A 20,567-nucleotide genomic window follows, 5' to 3' on the forward strand; every position below is an offset into this window, starting at 1 on the left:
GTGTGTGTGTGTGTGTGTGTTTACTTGAAAACAAATTGGATCATTCTGGAAAAAACTGAGGATGCAAATCCCTAAGGTTCAAAGGCTTAACCGACAAGGATGGCAGTCTAATAATCCTGTAAATGATTACAAAGAACCTGTGGAGTTCAAAAAAAAAAAAAACTGAAAATTTTAACCTGGAACAATTTTAATAATAGAAAAATTTAAATGAATATTGTCATAGGGATTACCATTAGAGAAATTAGGTGGTGGAAACATTGTGACTTCACCGCGACAAATAAATTCTCAGAGGAAGAATGGAAAACCCTGTAATTTCTCACATGGCTAATGGCTTAGGTTCCAAAAAATTGAATCTATAAAAATTCAAAGAAATACCCTCAAATGTACCTGTAAAAACTATAAGGGAATGAGTGCATTTGGGAACAAACCTTGGTAAAGTACATAAATAACAATACACAAAAATTTAATTGACGGTAATGAGAAAACAGTTACCTCTGACAAAAAATATATATAAAACAAGGGTTCACGGTTTCGCCTTGAAGGTTCGAAGAAAGACGTCTTGCAGAGATAGGGTTCTTAATCTTTAGTCACAAGACGCTGAGTAGTAAAGAGTTAGATCACCTCAATTGCAGAGCATCAAAATCTTGTTAGAGAACCATCGAATGAATGAACAGAGAAATTATTGTCGAAGTAGTCATTAACCCAAAGGAAAACCCTAAATCACTAATCATCGTTGATCTAGAGAGGCCTTGCCACAACCGTTCAAAGGGTAGGTCTGTATGAACCTTCATGTTAATGTCACATAGAGACATGTATGTGTGTCAGTACAAACACTAACCCTGGAACAATATGGAGAACTTTCATATTATATTATACCACATCAAATTTGAGGTTAAAAGTCTTACAATATATAACATAAATTGATACAACGACCCTTACAAAAGTAATGTATTTGGTGGAGAACGATGGATATATAAATTATAAATCATGGCAAGAAAATTAAAGTGAACCATCGGTTAAATACATCATAGGTAAGAATAATATATTGCGCAACAATGGATATATATATATATATATATATATACAGAGAGAGAGAGAGAGAGAGAGAGAGTTTTAAAAATAATGACAAGGCAAGGCCAATTAACATGGTGAAGATACAAATGATTGTAATATAAGTTCAAAAACCCAATATAGAATATATGGGTTTTTAAACTATAAAGGAAATGATATATTATCAAAGGTGTCATTGAAGGGAATATCAATGTATAAGGTGTGCTAATGTACCAAAAAATGAGGATGGAATGATGTACACATGAAAATGAGAGAATTAGAGTATTATTTTAGTATTATGATCAATCATGTACAATGTAAATATATTAGTAAGTTTATAAGATGTGACTAGGAAGTCTGGATCAAAACATGTAACAAACATTGAAGCAAGAAGAAAAATATGGTACTGAAATATCAAGATCCAGGACATGGTGATTTGCAAGAAGGATTCCTATAGAATTATTACAAAATAATAATTAGTCCTAAATTTCAAAGAAATAAAGGAACAATACAAGAGGAAAAATTTGTACATGTTCTACTTATTAAAAAAAAAAATAGGGTGTAATTAGGGGTGTGTTACAATGCTCTTCTTAAGCGATGTGAAGGACCTCCTTTGGCTAGGGTTAAATTAAAGGCATTGCTATGAGAATTTGCAGTTTACTACCATATTTTAATAATTCGCATGATGGGGTTATCGAAGGTCGAGCCAACATGTTATTTGTTTCGTACTTCAAGGAATTGGTAGGGAAGGATGTAAAGAAATTGTTTATTAGCATTGTTGCATTGGAGCTTAAGGTATATTGTTGAACTATGGGTTACCTGCATGTGTTAGCAAGAACCTCTTGGTCCTCTCTAGCTTCCTCTTGGTCTAGACTAGTAGCATCATGCAGTAATATGTGGTACCTTCCACCATTCCCAACATTATGATTCATGCAAGCCATCCTATTTTTCATGAAAGTGTAAGGTAGAGCTACAGGAAATAATCTCTGCAATTCAATTCTTTCTGAAAGTGTTTTATATTTGATGGCCAATTTTGTTTTATGGTTAGAATGTAGCCTTAGGGTAGACTCCTGAACTATGGGTTTCCTACATGTGTTAGCAGGAACCTATCGAATTCATCAAATTTACAGAACTTGAACCTTCGGGGTTCTAGTAGGAAATTACAAAATTTTGGAAACCTGAATGTCCTATGTCTAGCAAAAAACTACCACACTTTGGAAACTTAAAAGTGCAGTGTTTTGGAATTTCCATATTTGTGCTTCCATTCTTTAAAATCATGGAACTCCAATCCAATCCAATCTGACTATGATATCATAAATTTTATCAACAATGTTTTAATAAAACTAACTAGCTTTTCAATCTATATTATAGACTTTTCCCTTTGTTTGGTTTGTTTTGAAATGCTCGTATCAAGGGAAATTGAAAAACTAAATTCAGATATTCAAACTACACTCTCTGTAGCCTAAAATTCAGGGACTAATAGAGCCAAAGCTAAGCCAGTGTGGAGTTATTTGGAGGAAAATTTAATATTACTATTATTGTATCCTAAAATGAAGGGGCTAATAAAGCCAAGGCAAGTCAATTTGGAAAAATTAAGGCAATGTTCACTTATAATAAAATTAAAATTGCAAGAGGGCTAAAGAAATTTTTCAACTTCTAGGGTCCATAGGTCCTAAAGGTTGAACCTATGCTCTTATGCCAAGTGTACGGACCATCCCTATGACGCCATTTTTTTAACCCATAAGTAATGTAGTTAAGTCTCGAAATGCAATCATAAACAAATAAATATTTTCATTTTAAACTAAGTGTTAGCTAGCAACGTCTATTACGAAGATCACATAGTACTTTAAACACCCATCAACATTGGAAACACAATAGATATTAAGGCATATACATCAATATTCCATAATTTACAATTCAATCCTCATATCATTTACTTTTACAATCTAGTAATTAATTATACAACAATGCACATGTAGTAGAACTTTTATAGAAACATGAGGTATCATTCACCAAGGGTGGAGATTCGATCTCGGCTTTGTTGCTTTTTGCACTCCCTTGTTGTTGTTCACATACACGTGTGAAGAATGTTGCATCTCGACTGAACGTCACCGACTCACCGGTTTACCTCCCAACCTACTCCTTGTTTACTCTTCTTCCCCATGGACCCCCAAGCTGCAATGGGGTTGTACAATAGAGGAAGAATACTAGCTAATGGAGGAGAGCACTCTTGGCTCAAGATTTCCCTCTCTAATGACCTCCACCTCACCCAACTCACTATATGCTTTGTACTCACTCACAATAGCATTATGTAATCCATCCAACTATAGGGAAAAAAGTCATCCCTCTCCAATAGCTTTCCCCTTATTTTATAGGAGGCTTCATAGGTAACACTTGGAACTTCATGCATAAATAATTAATTTTATTAATCTAAAATTTGATTATTCATCCACCCATGTGTTAGCCATCACCAAAGCTCTCTTATTTTATTTACTTAAATTTTTAATAAAAAAATATTTTTCCACACCCCAACATGACTCCATATTTGTTGTCCTAGTTGTCTCTTGATCCCCCTTTTATACTCCTTATTTTGTGTTCATTGTTGTAGTCAACTGGTAGGTCTCACATTTGATCCCCTAACTACACCCTAGTTTATTTCAAATTTACTCTTAGATGGAGATCCTTGTGTTGGCTCTTGCTATATGGAGGTTCTCTCATGAAATTAAATTTCTCTAATTTAAATTATTATTCTTTATTTTCATTCAACACCCTCTTTTCTTAATGAGGTAAAACTATTTTAGCATTAATGCATCTAATAAACTATATGCCCCTTTCCCTCCTTTACTTATTAAAACACTTATGTACTTTGTAGTTACTATATATGCACATTATCTACCTAAGATTTTTCAAATGTGGGAAGGGTAGAGTTCTCAATTGGTCCAATATTTTTATTTCTTCCTATTCTCCCTCTACCCCAAGGTTTGTTCTTTTTTTTAGATAAATTGGTTCTAAAACCTCATTTACCACATTATGTGAATTAATATGATTATCATATCCTAATTATATTTCAGTGGTTTCCTCTTGATTCCAAGGGCGCCAAGTTGGTCGTGCCCTTCAAGAACTTCCCTTCAAAGTTCCAAGGGTGTCATGCCAATCAGTTTTTTCTTGATGCCAAGGGTGCCAAGTCAATTGTGCCCTTCAAAAAAATCTCTTGAAATTCCAAGGGTGCTATGTCGCTTGCCCTTCAAGCATCTAGTGACTACGAGGGGAAAACTAGGTGTGACGATAGAGACCATTATCCTCTCCTATATCTCCCTCTATAGTGAAACTAATGGTGTTGGGAATTAAGGAATTTGCCTTGATGCACACCCCCCAATAAAATATTTGTGAGTGACCCAATATGGGGTCCACCCCCACGAAATTGTTGTCTTAAAGGTGAAGGTATCCCAACACCTTCAAGCCTAAGGTTTTACCCTGGCTTATAGACTACTTCTTGTGTCCATTGTATTTATTGTTTTTTCTCTTGATAATTGTTTGATGAAAATATCTAATAAAGAAACATAAGAAGATAAATAAAGTTCACAAGTAATTATTAAGGTTAAGGAGAATTGAATTAATAGTTGCCCTACTAAGCCGCACTAGAGACAACCATTCAAGGAAGGTTATGTTGCACAGGAAGGAGACACAAAAGAAGGTCAATAAATTATGGAGGAAGAAAAAACATTGCACCCATTGCAACAAGGGTGGACATCAGAGATCCGCATGTTAGAAGCTCCATCTAGAGATATGCCTAAAGAAGGATCGGGAGCATATGAAGGAACCGACCGATGAAGATTTTCAACAAGGAAGTCATCTATAGGAAGAAATCCCATTAGCCTGGTTAGGTAATAGATGGGTAGCATTTTTAAGTAGTTGAGTATGGCCACCATTATAAATCACATGTTTTTTTTTAAATACCCCATAGATGGGAAAAATTATGCAACGTAGTGATGTTTTGGCCTTTAGTTGGATAGCAAAGGGTATGTTTTTTGTTGTAAAACTTGAACATGAGTGTTCTATAAATGCTTGGCAAGTATGGTCTTTCTTGGGATCTTGCAAGTTGGACATGCGTTAGTAGCTAGAGACATACATATGAATACACGTGTCAACTTCATCATTTCTAGTTCTAAAACACAAAGGTGAAGGAAAGAAAAGGTGGCATGTTAAAGACATTTGTTATGTAGATCAAGATTGCAGTATTGTTTATAATTTTAGAGGACTAAAATTCCTTTAGTGGGGAGGAATGATCCAGGAGGATCCCTAATGGCCCAAAAATCAAAATCTTTGAAACATAGCAAAACTAAGACCAAGTTGAAGATCTCGTTGAAACGATTCTAGTGGTGCAAACAGCACTTCAATCCGAGTTTGTATAACCAACTTATTGCAGTTTGAAGTTTTACATGACATGCAAAAAAGGGTGGACTCATGTGGCATCCCAGTCAACAGGCTAAGTTGGACCCATAATTGGCACAACACCCACCAGATTCGCCACATGGTAAGAAAAAGTTGGTCACAACACAAACCAATGGATCAAAACCATATACATATGTTAAATTAATAACCACATAAAACAAAAGTAAAACATTTATTAAAAAAATATATGGTTATAATGTTGACCAACCAACAAATTTCAAAAACCCAGTTTCTTATGCCAACGAGGCTTCGTTATTATATAATATTGTAAACAAACAAAATGGGGGAGGCTCATGGGTTTAACCCCGGGACCTCCTCCTAACTAAGGTCTTAACCAAGTCATGCCAACCAATGTGCCAACTATGGTCCTTGGTAAAATCCACCAACGATGAATTATTTAAACTACTACATTTCATTCAAATGGTAATGAAGGTGGAGGTCGAGGGAAAAATTTGGACGGAGGGCTGTGGAACATTGACAAAAATTGGAACCTTGCTGCATGTGCAATTTTCGAGACAAGGTATATTCCAGGGGAATATTCACTGGAATATTCTAAGAATATTCCTATGCAAAATTTTTGTGGAATCTAAAATATTCTCTAAGGGGCTAGAGTTGCAGGTGACAAAATATAGTCAAATTTATACTCAAATTACTCTGAATTTGGAGAGTATTTCACTGGTGCGGTATGTTTTGCATCTAAGTAGCGGATCTCAGGGGTCTTGGTTAAAACTTACCTTTTTCATTAATTGTTGGGCACGAAGTTCAAGATAGCAATGCACCTTTTAGAAGTGGGTCATGTTTACAGTGAAAAGTCTCAGGAGGAAGAGACAAACATGTTGATGTTGTGATTATTGTGTTTTGAGCAATTGAATTTGAAGCCACTCCTAGGATTAGAGGTATAATATGCATTTTTCCATGTGCTCATTTTCATTTTTGTTGAGATGAATGAAGCAGTCTCCCCACTATTGAAGCAGGGCCTGGAGACATAGTCATCATAGGCACACCACAAGTCTTCATTCCATCTAAGAACATCAAACATTCTCTTGGGGCATCTGAACTACTTTCACAAGCTTGAGAGATTCTTTCCCTAATATGACTATAAGGTCATCCAATGGAGCCATTGTAAAGTCCAACCTTCAAAGGTGCATAATGAACTACTCTTGTTATTTGATTCATTAGTGAATTCACAAACCTTGACATGGCCATTCAACTCTTAGTATGACGATTGAGTGTTGTAGCAATTCGATCACTTACAAATGTGTCTATTGAGGTTACCACCTTCAATCCACTCGAGGTTGCGTGCAAAAAAAAAAACCATTCAGGTCCTCACCTTGCAAACCACATTCATGGTCTTCTGCCATGAACTTACCCAAACTCATTGTCAAGAAATACAAAATTTTAATGTTACCTTTTAAGTATATTGTACTTGGATTGCTCCCAAAGTTGTCAGTTTCACCTTCAAAGTTGGTTGCATGTGGACTTATTCTAATTCTTCCAACTTCTTGTTCAAAGGGTGATCAATGGAAACACAATTATGGTGACAAAGGAAATAATAAGCATACTTACTTATGGACTTAATAAATTTCAATTTCTTTGTTGTTTTCATTTTGGGCATCCTTCCTCGTTAATGATATCCACTTAGGAAATACCCAATTCTCTACTTAATTTGTCAAAGTTTACAATTTTTGAACCCATGCTTTAACTCATGCATGCATAAGTTTGTTCTAGATTTGTTACATGTGTTAGGTACAATTAATTTATCTCTTGATCTCAATGTTCCAAGTCCATGGTCGCATCCTCCATCTTGGTCTTCCATGAATATTTCTTTGTGCTTTCCATGTCACAGGCCATAAATGGTTCAACCTTCTAGGCACATCTGAAAAGCTTACCCAAGTCTCAAAGACTTGGTTCATATTACTGCCTCACCCCTACAATGTTCCTAAAACAAAACAAGAACTCATTGTTCTATTAAGGAAAATTGTCTTGACTCCTTATTGCAAGAAGACACTAAGTTTGTGTTTTCTAGTCTTTAAGCCACTCTTGTGGCTACCTGTTAACCTGTTCCAAATCCTACTACTTTGTTTCATATTATTTCTAATATGACGAAGAATGTTCTGATCCCACCTATGATGGTAGTGATAGTAGTGAATATCAACAACAAGTCTCTAAATCAAATCTAATCCAACCTTTCCTTTAGAAAGTGTTGAAGAGTAATTGTTGATATCACATGTCACCAAATTTTCCAAAAATTTTCTTTGCAAAAGTGAGCTTCTCTCAAGTTTGTTTTGGCATGTAAATTTATGTAGCATTGCCTTGCCTTGACAACAATAGCTCAGCTTGCTTGTGCCTACTACAACCAAACTACAACTCTTCACTTAAACTTTTTCCATAACTTCACCTTAAGTTACAATTTATTGAATGCAACTAAGTCCTACTCAACCAATTTCATTTAATAGTAGGCACACATCCAACTACAACATTAAAACATCCCAACGATATTTATACTTGCTAAATATTTCAATAATTAGCTAACTCAAAGCAAATAAAAGCAAGGAACATAACATTATCCAAGTAAAGCAATTGTGATACACAATTATAGGTGGCACCCCAAGTAGATGGTTTAACTTTATTGTATGAAGATATCTAATAAGGGAATTGCAACATTTTGCCTACAACTCTATTACATATGTACGACGAGTTTAAGAAAATATTACATTCTACTTACTATCTAATATACTTTCATATCCAACCCCTAAAGCAACTACAAGCCTACTTCCTATAGGTTCGACGTTCTTCTCATTCTCACTCACCTAATGTGATTTTCCTTGTTATGATAAACTTAACACAAACAACAAAACTCGTTTTTTACACTCCTTGTGAATGACCTCTTATCTTCTACATTATCACTTTTGAGGTGTCCTCCTTTTATATGAGAATTTCCTTGCAGTTGTAAGCCTCTTCACTCTAAGGTGGACCCAAGTTCCCACATTGCAAACTTCAACTATGCCAAATAGTGCGTCGACCCCCTTCATGACTTATCCATTGACTATTGAATGTTAAATGGTGTTGCAAGCAAAGTGCAACATGCCCAACATGTGCACCGAAGGAGCTCAAGTGTGCCCAAAAAAGGTGCACACAAAAAGTGTGTCCAATGGATGTTTTTCCTCATGGATGAGCACCCAACAAGTTCATTCCAACCCCAAAGTGAATACAACACAACTCCTTGGGTCACGATGTAACCCAAGTGCCCAAATCTAAAAACCTAGTCAAGTTCTCCATGCCAATCTTATCCATCATGCATCATACTTCTATATTGGATGGGATCATTTGCCATAACTGTCACTTTACCTTCCCTCACCAATTTCCCTTTCAGGCTTCTCTTGGTGCATCTAACTAGTGCGAGTTGCCAAGGCTTACAATGCACCTAGTTTAAGACAGGGTGCTCAACATCTCTATGGTGCACCTTGCCATCATGCAAGGTCACCCTCAATTAAATCTTTGAGCCATCAACCTTCCATCATGTCCATTCATGTCATATAGTGACCGCCAAGGTGATTTTGTAAGAGAGGTGTCTGAAGCCATTCAAGGTTAGGGCTTTACACTTTCATTCATTGTTAAATATTTTGGTCTTTAGGTTTTTAATGTCCCCTTGAACCTTATGAGTTAGCTATCCCATGGTTCATTAAAATTTGATGCAACCTAGTATAGATGTTTAGGTTTTCAATATTCACCCTATGAAATTTTCATTTTTTTGTTCTCTATGTCATCTTTCACCATCCTCCTACCAATTGCTAATTTCAACTTCAAATTTTGGAGGACAAATAAATCCTTATTCCATTTTCATGGTTAAATTATATGCCATCATCAACAATAACCTTACACACATTTGTGACTTTCTCCAATACCTCTAACCTTGGTTCAATGTCTCCTGACACAATCCAATTTTCATTTTTCATATAATTTTTCCTAATCATATGTAGATTTCACCTTTTAGCCTTACACCTAATCTACGAGAATTATTTCATTTCTCTCTCTTGATTGACATGCTTGAGAGGTGGAATGAATGAAGCATAATGGGTATGGTATATCACATCTTCCTCCCAAGTTACCATAAGAAATGGTAGTTTATGTAAGAACATAAGGTGGAAGGAAAATCTATTATTGCAAAATGATATGTAAACTACCCTAAATAGACTCATTGTAACACATTTAGAAATTATTGTTGTGGCAACTAGCCAATGCTCAATTATACTTTTTTCTTTTCTTATATTCAGTGAATTTACAAAGGATAGAACACATGACTTGGATTCTTAAACTATTGTGAGGCAATAACATAACTATAGTAACAAAGACAATAATGGAATGCCACGAACATAGTATTTACCCCAAAGAAACATGGAATGGGTGAACAATCTAACCAAAATTATTATTTCTTAGTCTGCAATGAAAAAATAAGGACCTCCATGCCCATTGTGGATCTATGAGACACTATGGCCTTTTATAGTCTCTTAAAACTTTCTCCTTCTTCTCTACCCTACCACCACTTTACTCCTTGGGATGACTCTACTATGGAATAGGAAATTGCTACAATAGGAGTCAAATCCTCCCCCACTCTCCCTTTGATGGGTTTTAGTGCCCTTCCTCAACCACTGGGATTAGGGTTCTACATTCTCTTGATGTTTCTAGAATATTGTTGGAAATTCATTAATTACTAGCTCCATGAGTGTGAGCCTAACATGTATTCCACATAGAGCTAAAGTGTGAACTTATCAAGAGCGTAAATTTCATATACTAGCTTCATTTCATTGATATAATATACCCAACTCCACAAGTGTGAGGTTAATGTGTCTTCCACGTAGAGCTAAAGTAGATAGAGTAATTATGAACTTGTTAGGAATGTAAATTTCATAAACTAACTTCATTTCATTAATATAATATACCATTTGAAAGAACTTGACAAGCTCTCCGATGACGAAATGAAAATCCATTTATTTCTCATCAATTTGAATCCCACCAAAAAAAAAATGTTTGTAAATCCTTAAAAACATGAATCAAAATTTTAGGACCCGAAATTGAAAATTAATTTTGTTGCAAATGCCAAATGCATGTCCTTGACTTTGAATTTCATGCTCCATAAAATAATTATAAAAGGAAAATATATGTAATGATCCATTTTAGATCACAAACCTTCATGATATTTTTCCTTATGTGAATTTACTACATCGTAGGATGCCCAAAATTCCACACTACCCCTTAGTTCCCATTTTCCCAAGGTTTACAAAAGGGGTACTAACAAAGTTTGATTATACATGGCTCAAGGTAATGTGTAAATAATGTAGGATAACTTAGTATCCACCCCGAGTCACCCTTATTAGACTATCAACCTTGAAATTGCAATGTTTTCTTTTCATTAATGGTTTTATTTATGATCCAATTTGTAACTTTATTAGATGATTTTATGTTTTGCATGAAGGATGTGTTTATTTCAACCTTGACTTTATCAATCTAAGCCATCTCATTTTTGGTAAACCAATATCTTCCAAAGTTTTCAACTCCAAAATGCTATTTAATAATTTAAGATCCTCTTTAATTTCTATCACCCGAAATCCATTACCGAGGTTTAGCTTGATCCCTTGAGTGTAACTCAATTATCCTCATAAAGGATATATGACATGGTTAGAATTGAGTAATCCTCAATCGTTCCCAAAAGTGATATATATCATTGTTAAAATTGAGTTACCCTTGTTTGGTTTTGTGTTAAGGTGCTACCCTAACCACCTAATTTAGATCATTTATTAGTGTATGAGGCCACCTTCATTGAATAAGGTCCATTAAATACTTAATAGTCACTCATTATAAAAAGGGTCATCTTTGTTAATAAAGCCCAAATTATTTAGCAAACTTTCATTATAAGTGGGCCCATAGGGAGTTAATATTCTCTATGGATAACTACATATTCAGTATAAGGTTATGCTATGTTTTATGAAGAATTTTATTTTATTTGGAGCACTACTCTCGGAGGTTGCCCACTTGAACAGGTAAGTGAACATAACTATTTTTTATTATCAATGACATTTTTTAGGCTCGATCTCTCATTTTCTTGTGTTTTTGGGTTTCATGTGAATTACACTACAAGTGGTATTAAAGCTCTTTCTTGGATACAAAGTGGGAGAATTTTTGGGCACAAATGAAGATAAATTTTTTGGCAAATTTTTAACGAAAAAGAGGACAACAACATTCAAGTTGATTTTTTGAAGCTTTTTATGAAAAAATTGAAGAATAAAATCATAGAATTGAGTACATCTAAAAAAACACATAATCTCAAAAGAAAAATGATTAAAATGGAATCTGAGAAGTGAAGTTATTTACAATTTAAAATCGACATTTTTTCTAGGTTTTCTTTTTCTTTTTCTAAAAAGGTCATGAATTTTCCAAATTGAATATCTTTTGATAGAGATCATGTATTTTGTTGAAACTAGTTCCATTATATCCAAATAAGTTGTGTCATTTCATAATTGGGGTCACAATAGCTAATTCAAGAAGTATACCAAAAGTTGTGATTATTTTTACTCTTTTGATCTTAAGCCCTAATTTACACAAGTTACCTCATGGTGATTTTAGAAGGTCTTTTATGGGTTTAACAAGGTCATTTTTTTAGAGACATGTTTTGATGTATCTAAATAACACAAATATATGGCATTCAATGGATAAAATCGTGGTTAAGGAAGAATACACATAGGAACACAACATGGTTTCACCTTGTTAGGACCCTTTGTACTCCTATTGGTAACCCCTTCAAGTAGTACCTATTCCTATATACAAAATATCATTTCCATGTAGCTTTGGGTATTTAGAAAATGCTCCAGGTATACCTGAAACCAACTTTTGATAAGCTAATCAATCATCTTGTTTCTATAGTACAACGATAACAACACTTGGACAAATCACTTGACTATATGGTTGAGCCTCCTTAGTTAGTGCCCTAAGATATTGGATTGAGTACTACTTTTTTACCCCACATGTATATCAAAAAGTTATAGCACTTAGCACTCCCCCTTGTCCTTAGTACCAAGTAAATTTTCTAGTAAGCTCACACATGAAGGAGAATACCCATAAACATCCTCGTACTTCCCTAGACAACATGAACACCGATTGTGATAAAAATAAGTTAGAATCATTGGAAGGTTAGCTTAAGCAATGTAAGGATAACATAAATAAGTTTAAGGAGAATTTCAATAAGAAGCTATATGAGAGATTTAACAACTTTGAGAAAACTATTGATTGAGTAGTTTCCAAGTATGTTAACTTAGATCATACTAGGAGAAAACCATGCGTTTGTACAACACATTGAGCCACACCAAGAATAAACTTCTAACTCAAGACTATTTATCCAACCACAATAGTCGTCAGGTCTACATAACAATAGATCAATGGATAATAACATATGACACCATTTTCCTAGGGTGGACTTGAACAAGTTTAATGGTTTCGAACCATCAGGATAAGTCACTTAGATGGACCATTGCTTCTCCCTTTAGGGTATTACTGATGACATGATGAAACTCAAGGTGGGGTCTTATATTTAGATCTTGAATGATGGCAATGATGGGAATGGCATAAAAATACATATTTCGACTACATTTCCTAGAGTCAATTTGTTAGAGATATATATGCATGTTTTAATAGAGATACTTAGTATTTGTGGCAACTTAACCCCAAGTTACATCAAGTTGGCTTAGTCATTTACTTTATTGGAGCATTTGAGCAATTAGTCATTCATACATAAAACTTGATATATTCCTTCTATAAATAATGTTTCATCAGTGGCCTCGAGGAGGAGATTTTGTAGAAATTACAATGTAGATTTGAAACGACTCATGAAGTTTTAATCAAAATCACGCGACACAAACCTACTCTACTGCTCTGCGGACATTAATTCACAATTTAGAACAAAAATCTCAGACATGCAAGAAGAAATAACACACATGCAACAAGTATTTTTATTTGGGGAAAGCAATCTACTAAAAACCCCAATGCATGCTTGCATTAATCAAATGAATAGAGATGTATTACAATTGATTTGCTCAACTGAGCACATCTCTCTGCTCATTGAAGGCCTCTGACCCACACTTAGTCAATTTTTTCCTCGGCTTGAGCTCTTATTTCCTTGCGTTGTTCCTTGAGGAATTAGGCCCCTATTATTTAGGAAATTCCTCAAATTGAATTGCATAATTCCTTAGGCTGATCATCTGACTGCATGCAACACCTGTACACTCAAGACTAGTCTACAACTGATGTTACACTTCCTTTGAATCTCCACCTCAACCGGGTAACTCGATTTCTCTACACACACTAGCTATTTTGTGCTAATTGATTAATTAACTGGATGATCACTGAGTTTGAATGAATTCCTACTACTTAACTGACCTTCCACTAGTTCCTTCCAAGGTTGGCACTAGTTTCACTAAAAACAACTTGAGATAACTGACCTTGATTTCTACAAATTAGACATCACACATGCTGAATTTAACTCTAACTTCTCCAACTCAAATTTACTGAGTAAACTGGGTGACACAAGCCATGTCACACAATTTAACGTCATCCAAGTTGTTTGTTGCTCGCTATACACCTCCTCCTCAATAAATCCATTGAGGAATGTTCTTTTTACATCCATCTGGTGGATCTTCCACCCCATCTATGCAGTCAGAGCAAGAATTGATCTAATGAATGAGTACCTTGCTACACGAGCAAAGGTCTCCTCATAGTCAATCCCCTCAACTTGAGAGTACCCCTTGGCCTCAAATTTGGCCTTGTACTTTTTTATGCTTCTGTCTTCTGCATGCTTTACCTTGAAGATCCATCTCGAACCCACAACTGATTTGTCTACTGGTCTTTGGACCACTTCCCAAACATTTTCCTTTACAATGGATTCATATTCCTCCACCATTGCATCAACCCATATAGGTTTCTCTACTGCTTCCTCAAAAGAGGATGGCTCAGTCTCTACAAGCTAAACCATTAGAGCCATGTAGCCAGTGTACTGATCTGGTGACCTTCTTTTCCTGCGCTAATTTGAAGGAGCACCCACATTCTCCCTCGCATCCTGCACAAGTCTCTCAGCTTCCCTAGTGCTTTTTCTACCTTCTTTGGATGGTTTTTCTTGAATGTTTATTTCCACTCTCTGCTCCTTAACATATGGCTGCTCCACAACTTCTTGAGGCTCCTCCTTTGGAGATAAAAGCTCCTCTTCTAGTGGGATCTGAAGCTCCCTCTCGAGAGAGCACCGCATCGCTTTATCTTCATCAAATTTTACATCCCTTCATACAATTGTCAATATGAGGGATGACAAGTACACACGGTAGTTGTGGGGAGTTTCTATGTAACCCACAAATACCCCTAATTTTGTTGTTGGCTCTAGCTTCTTCCTTGATTCTTTGGAGGCATGGCAGTAAACAAAGGCTCCAAAAATCTTGAAGTGAGACACATCCAACTTTCTCCCCAAGAAAGCCTCCTCTAGTGTAATCATGTCCATAATCTGATGAGGAATCCTGTTCTGCAAATAAACTGTTGTGTTGCATGCCTCAACCCACAAATGTAGAGGTAGTTCTTGATCATGCAACATTGCCCTCGCTGCTACCACAATGCTACAATACTTTCTCTCATCCACCCCATTTTGCAGTGGGTTGTGGGGTGTTGTAAACTCTCGTCGAATGCCTTCTTTTTTCACAATTTTTTTTAAAGTCATTCGACATGTACTCATCCCCATTATCACTCCTGAGAGCCTTCACCTTCTTGCCCATTTATTTTTCAACCAGTGCCTTGAATTCTACAAACTTGGAGACTATCTCATCTTTCTTCTACATGAAGAAGATCCAACACTTCTGTGAGACTTCAGTAATAAAAATGACAAAATATTTGTGCATAGCAGTTGAGGTTGTTGAGAAAGGTCCCCAAAGTACATCCTTTGCATACATCCGGCTGCTCAAGTGATCCTTTGGGGAGGTTTGTAGTTATATGTCACATGATCTTCAAAGCGCCATGATGCAAATGACGAAGTCTTTTATGCCAAATTTCACCAACATCATGACTATGCACCTTCTCCACCTTTGTGCTCAATGCAACACAATCCTCCACATATAGCTTGTACAGATTCTTCACACGAACCCCGATCTGCTTCACCTGTCCTGTGGCTATGTGTCTCAGGAATGCCTTTCCTTTGCTGAAGATCACATCATAACCATAGTCTTCCAAAACTGCAACAAAGATGAGATTTTTCTTTAGGCCTAGAACGAACATGACATCCTTCACCCTGAGGGGGGAACTCGACTCCCTTTGAAAGGTGACTATACCAATCCCGGTCACACTATACCTTTTTTTGTCCCCCATCTCTATGTGCATCTGCAAATTTTTACCCTCCAGGTCACTAAAAAAGTATCTAAACCCTGTCATGTGGAGCAATGCACATGAGTCCAAGTACCACACGCTACCCATCATTGTGTTGCCCATGCATGCAATGAGGGTAAAGTCAAGCTCGAACTATGAAGCCAAAGCTTCACCTGCTCCTCCTCCTGAGGTATTCTTGCTTGTCTCCTTATGTAGATGCTTCGTGGCATAGTGTCTGAATTCATGACGATGGAAGCATTTAATTTTTGACAAATATTTCTTCTTGCCCCCTTGACTGGATTCTAGTTTGGATTGGGATTTTTTCCCTTTTCCCTTCTTTGCCTTTCCATCTAATGTAAATTTTTCTTCATCCTCGCCCTTGGATGAAGTCCCATCTCTAGTATTCTGCCTTATTTCCTCCTGTACCAAATCAAACCATAAGAGCTCCCAATTCAGTAGTTCCTTCCTCCCATTCACTGAATCTTGATAACTATGTCATCTCTTACGAAGGCCTAGAAGGGCTAGGCTTACTAAGTCATCTTCAGGGACAATAACACCGACCTCATCCAATTCACCATGACATTGTGTGAACCTGCTTAGATATTGCAGTATGATGTCGTTCTTCTTCATCTTGATACTTCAAAGTTTATCTTTGAGTGCCAACTTCCTGTGCTCACTATTATTCTCGAATAATTCTGTCAGAGTTTTCCACATTTCGAACGAATTTTCTTTTCCGTGGAGATTCGATACAATATGATCTTGTACTCCCTCAATATGATCTTGTACTCCCTCCAAGGTTATTCTCCTCTCCTTGGCTACATCTTTATTCGATGTGCAAGGTCATGGACATCAGTTGTTGGTGGTCTTGGAATATATGTCTTGATGTATTCAAGCAATCCATTGTCATCCAATACTACCTCCATGTGGTCCTTCCATGCAACAAAATTTGAGGTGCCTTCCAAGGCATACTCTAGCCTTAGTCCATTGAAGGCCATCTTCTCAGCTTTGAAGAAATCCTGCTACATTGATCTTCAAATTTGAACCTATGAGAAACAACTTCGAATTTCTTGCTCTAATGTGAATCCAACTCTGATACCATGTAGAAATTATGATGTAGATTTGCAACTGATCATGAAATTTTAATCAAAATCACAAGACACAAACCTACTCTACTACTTTGTGGACATTAATTCACATTTTAGAATAAAAATATCAAACATGCAAGAAGAAGTAACACACATGCAACAAGTATTTTTATCTGGGGAAAGCAATATGCTAAAAACCCCAATGCATGCTTGCATTAATAAAATGAATAGAGATGTATTACATTTTCTTTTCTCAATTGAGCACACCTTTCAAGTGCATAACCTATCTGTTTTCCCACTGAAGTCCTCTGATCCACACTTAGTCAAATATTTCCTTGACTTTAGCTCCTATTTTCTTATGTTATTCCTTGAGGAATTAGGCCCCTATTATTTAGGAAATTCCTAAAATTGAATTGCACAATTCCTTAGGTTGATCATCTGACTACATCCAACACTTGTACACTCAAGACTAGTCTACAATTGATGTTACATTGCTTGGAATCTCCACCTCAACTGGGTAACTCAAATTCTCTGCATGCACTAGCTATTTTGGGTTGATTGATTAGTTAACTGGATGATCACTGAGTTTGATTGAAGTGCCATTGTTTAACTGGCCTTCCACTGGTTCCTCCAAAGGTTGGAACTAGTTTAATTGAAAACAACTTGAGATAACTGACCTTGATTGCTACAAATTAGCAATCACACATGTTGAAGTGAACTCTAACTCCTCCAACTCGAATTTACTAAGTAAAGTGGGTGACATAAGCCATGTCACACAAGTTAACATCATCCAAGTTGTTTGCTGATGTGGAAATTCAAATTTTCTCAATTTAATCAAGGCAAAATAAATTTGAGAATTTCTTGCTGCATTTTTCAACAAATTCAAGCACAAGTGAGATTGCAACATCTTACAAAATGGTTAGAAGCAATTAAGAGGGCCCTAGAAGTTGAAATGGGAATTAATACACGAATAAAAAAACCAACATTAATTCCACACACTTATCCTCCCCAAGGTAATTCACCAAACACAACTCCTATTCATCCTTTAAAAGTACACTCATCCTCCCCAAGGTAATTCACCAAACACAACTCCTACTCATCCTTTAAAAGTACACTCATCCTCCCCAAGGTAATTCACCAAACACAACTCCTACTCGTCCTTCAAAATTACAAAGGTTGTCTCTAGCAAAAATGGTAGAATGTCAAAGTTGTGGACTCTACTATAATTGTGATGAAAAATATGCTCTAGATCATAGGTGTAAATAACAAAAATTGTTTTGAATTGATATAACCAATCAAGCCCTAACAAAAGGCATAATTATCAAAGAAACATTACCATTACAAGTTGAAGACACCAACACTTGGACTTTGGTGGATATTGAACCTCCATTTCCTATTGAAGAACCTCTAATCTCCCTATATGCATGATTAGGCATTTTCATTCCACAAACCTTGAAATTCACAAGTGACATCAAGTACGAAAAAGTTGTATTCCTAGTTTACATTGGCAGTGCTCACAATTTCAATCAAAAGAGAGTAGCAGAAGAAACCCTTTGTTTTGTACACATAATGCACAACTTTAAAATTCATTATTGCTAATGGAGGTGTAATGAAACATGGGGCATATGTGAAAACATCAAAATCTACATTTGGAGACTATCAACTCAGAACCCATCTATTTTCCCTTGACATGGGCAGTTGTGATATAACATTGGGGGAAGAATGGCCATGCATGTTGGGACTAGTAACAATGGATTTCAAATAACTCTCTATGAGTTTCATTAAAGAGGGACATGTAAACACTCTTCAAGGGCTTCAAGTAGGCTTCCCTAAATTATTCATTTCTCATCATACAAAGAAGTTACTAAAGAAAGGCCATTTTGGCATTATTGTACAATTTAGTACCATACAAGTTATGGATAATACGACATAAGAAATCCACCCAAATTTATAGTTGGTCCTTTCCAAACATCATTAGTTCTTTGGGACACTAAATTGTTTACCCCCTTCTTGAGGAGAGCATGACCATGACGTTCCCTCGTTTCCAAGAATTCAACTACCAAATGTACATCCTTGTTGACACCCCTTTGCACAAAAGAATGAAATAGGATAGGATTATTTATGAACTATTGGAGGCAAGGATCATACATCCCAACACAAGCCATTACTCATCACCAATAGTCATGGTGTTAAATAAGGAAGGCACTTGGCACACATATCTTATTTTTAGGGATCTCAATAATTTGATGCTCAAACTACTTGGCCATAAAATACTTATGGCAAAATTGCAACTCCCCTAAATTCAATCCTTAAAAGTAATGCCTTTGTTTGGAGTGAGAAAGCCACATGGGCATTGATTGCTTTAAAGGATGCCATGTGCATTACTCCAGTATTAGAAATGTCTAAATTTAATTAATTTTTTTTGTATTGGAATATGATGGTCTAGGAAGAGGTCTAGGAACAATATTGATACAAGGATGACACCCCTTAGCATTCACTAATAAGCAATTGTGTGATTGTAATTTGGGGCAAAATCCACATACGATAAGGAAATGTTGGTTGTACTTCATGTAGTAGAGACTTGGTAACCATATCTAATAGGGAGTCAGTTTTAGATCAAGGCTGACCATCATAGTTTGAAGGACTTCCTTGATCACAAGTTTTTTTCACCAAAGCAACATAAATAGGTCACAAGGATGTTGGGGTATGATTATGAGACCATATATAAAAAGGGTAAAGAGAATGTTGTGGCTGGTGCCTTATCTAAACAATTTAAGGATGATACATCATTCCTTGCCTTGTGTTTACCAAGTCTAATATGGCTTAGGGAAGCTTGTAAGGAATGACTAGCAAGCATACTTTAAAGTATCTCATACAACGCATTTCAATAAATCCCAACTCTCCTAAAATTATACGTGGAAATAAGATATATAAAGGGACATTATTTTGGGAAAATATTCAACCTTAAAACGACAAGTCTTAGAGGAGCTATACTAATCACCAACAACTGGTTACTTTGGCATTCATAAACTTATGAAAGAATCAAATATTCATTCTTGTGGCAAGGCATGAAAACAAATATCCAAGTTTTGTAGCATCCAATGGTTCTTGCCAAAGAAACAAGGGATAGATAATAAAGATACTAGAGGAATTGAAACCTCTACCAATCCCAATGTAGATATGGACAAACATTTCAATGGATTTTATTATAAGAGTCCTAAAAGCAAGAAACAAATAAGTCATCATGGTGGTGGTAGACTGTCTTTCAAAAACTACCCACTTTTGTGCCCTAACTAATCCTTTCACTCCTTCATTAGTTTCTTAGGTCCTCATGAATAAGGTCTTTAAGCTATATGGTGTAACCACTTCCATTATTTCGAATCAAGATCCCACATTCACCAACAAGTTTTCGCAGGAGCTATTTAAACTTAAGTATGGGGGTTTACGCAGTGCATTATATTATATATCATTTTGGGATTCAACTGCGTTAAGTAAGTCATTCACGTATGACCATTTCCATGAGAGGTAGTCGTAACTGACTAATTTCTCATGATTTTTGTGCTAAGTGAACTATTCAAAAATCATGAGAAATTAGTC

The sequence above is a fragment of the Pinus tabuliformis genome, chromosome X (genome assembly GCF_031772625.1).
Source record: "Pinus tabuliformis cultivar Carrire ecotype Pingquan chromosome X, CPIR1, whole genome shotgun sequence".
Classification (NCBI taxonomy): domain Eukaryota; kingdom Viridiplantae; phylum Streptophyta; class Pinopsida; order Pinales; family Pinaceae; genus Pinus; species Pinus tabuliformis.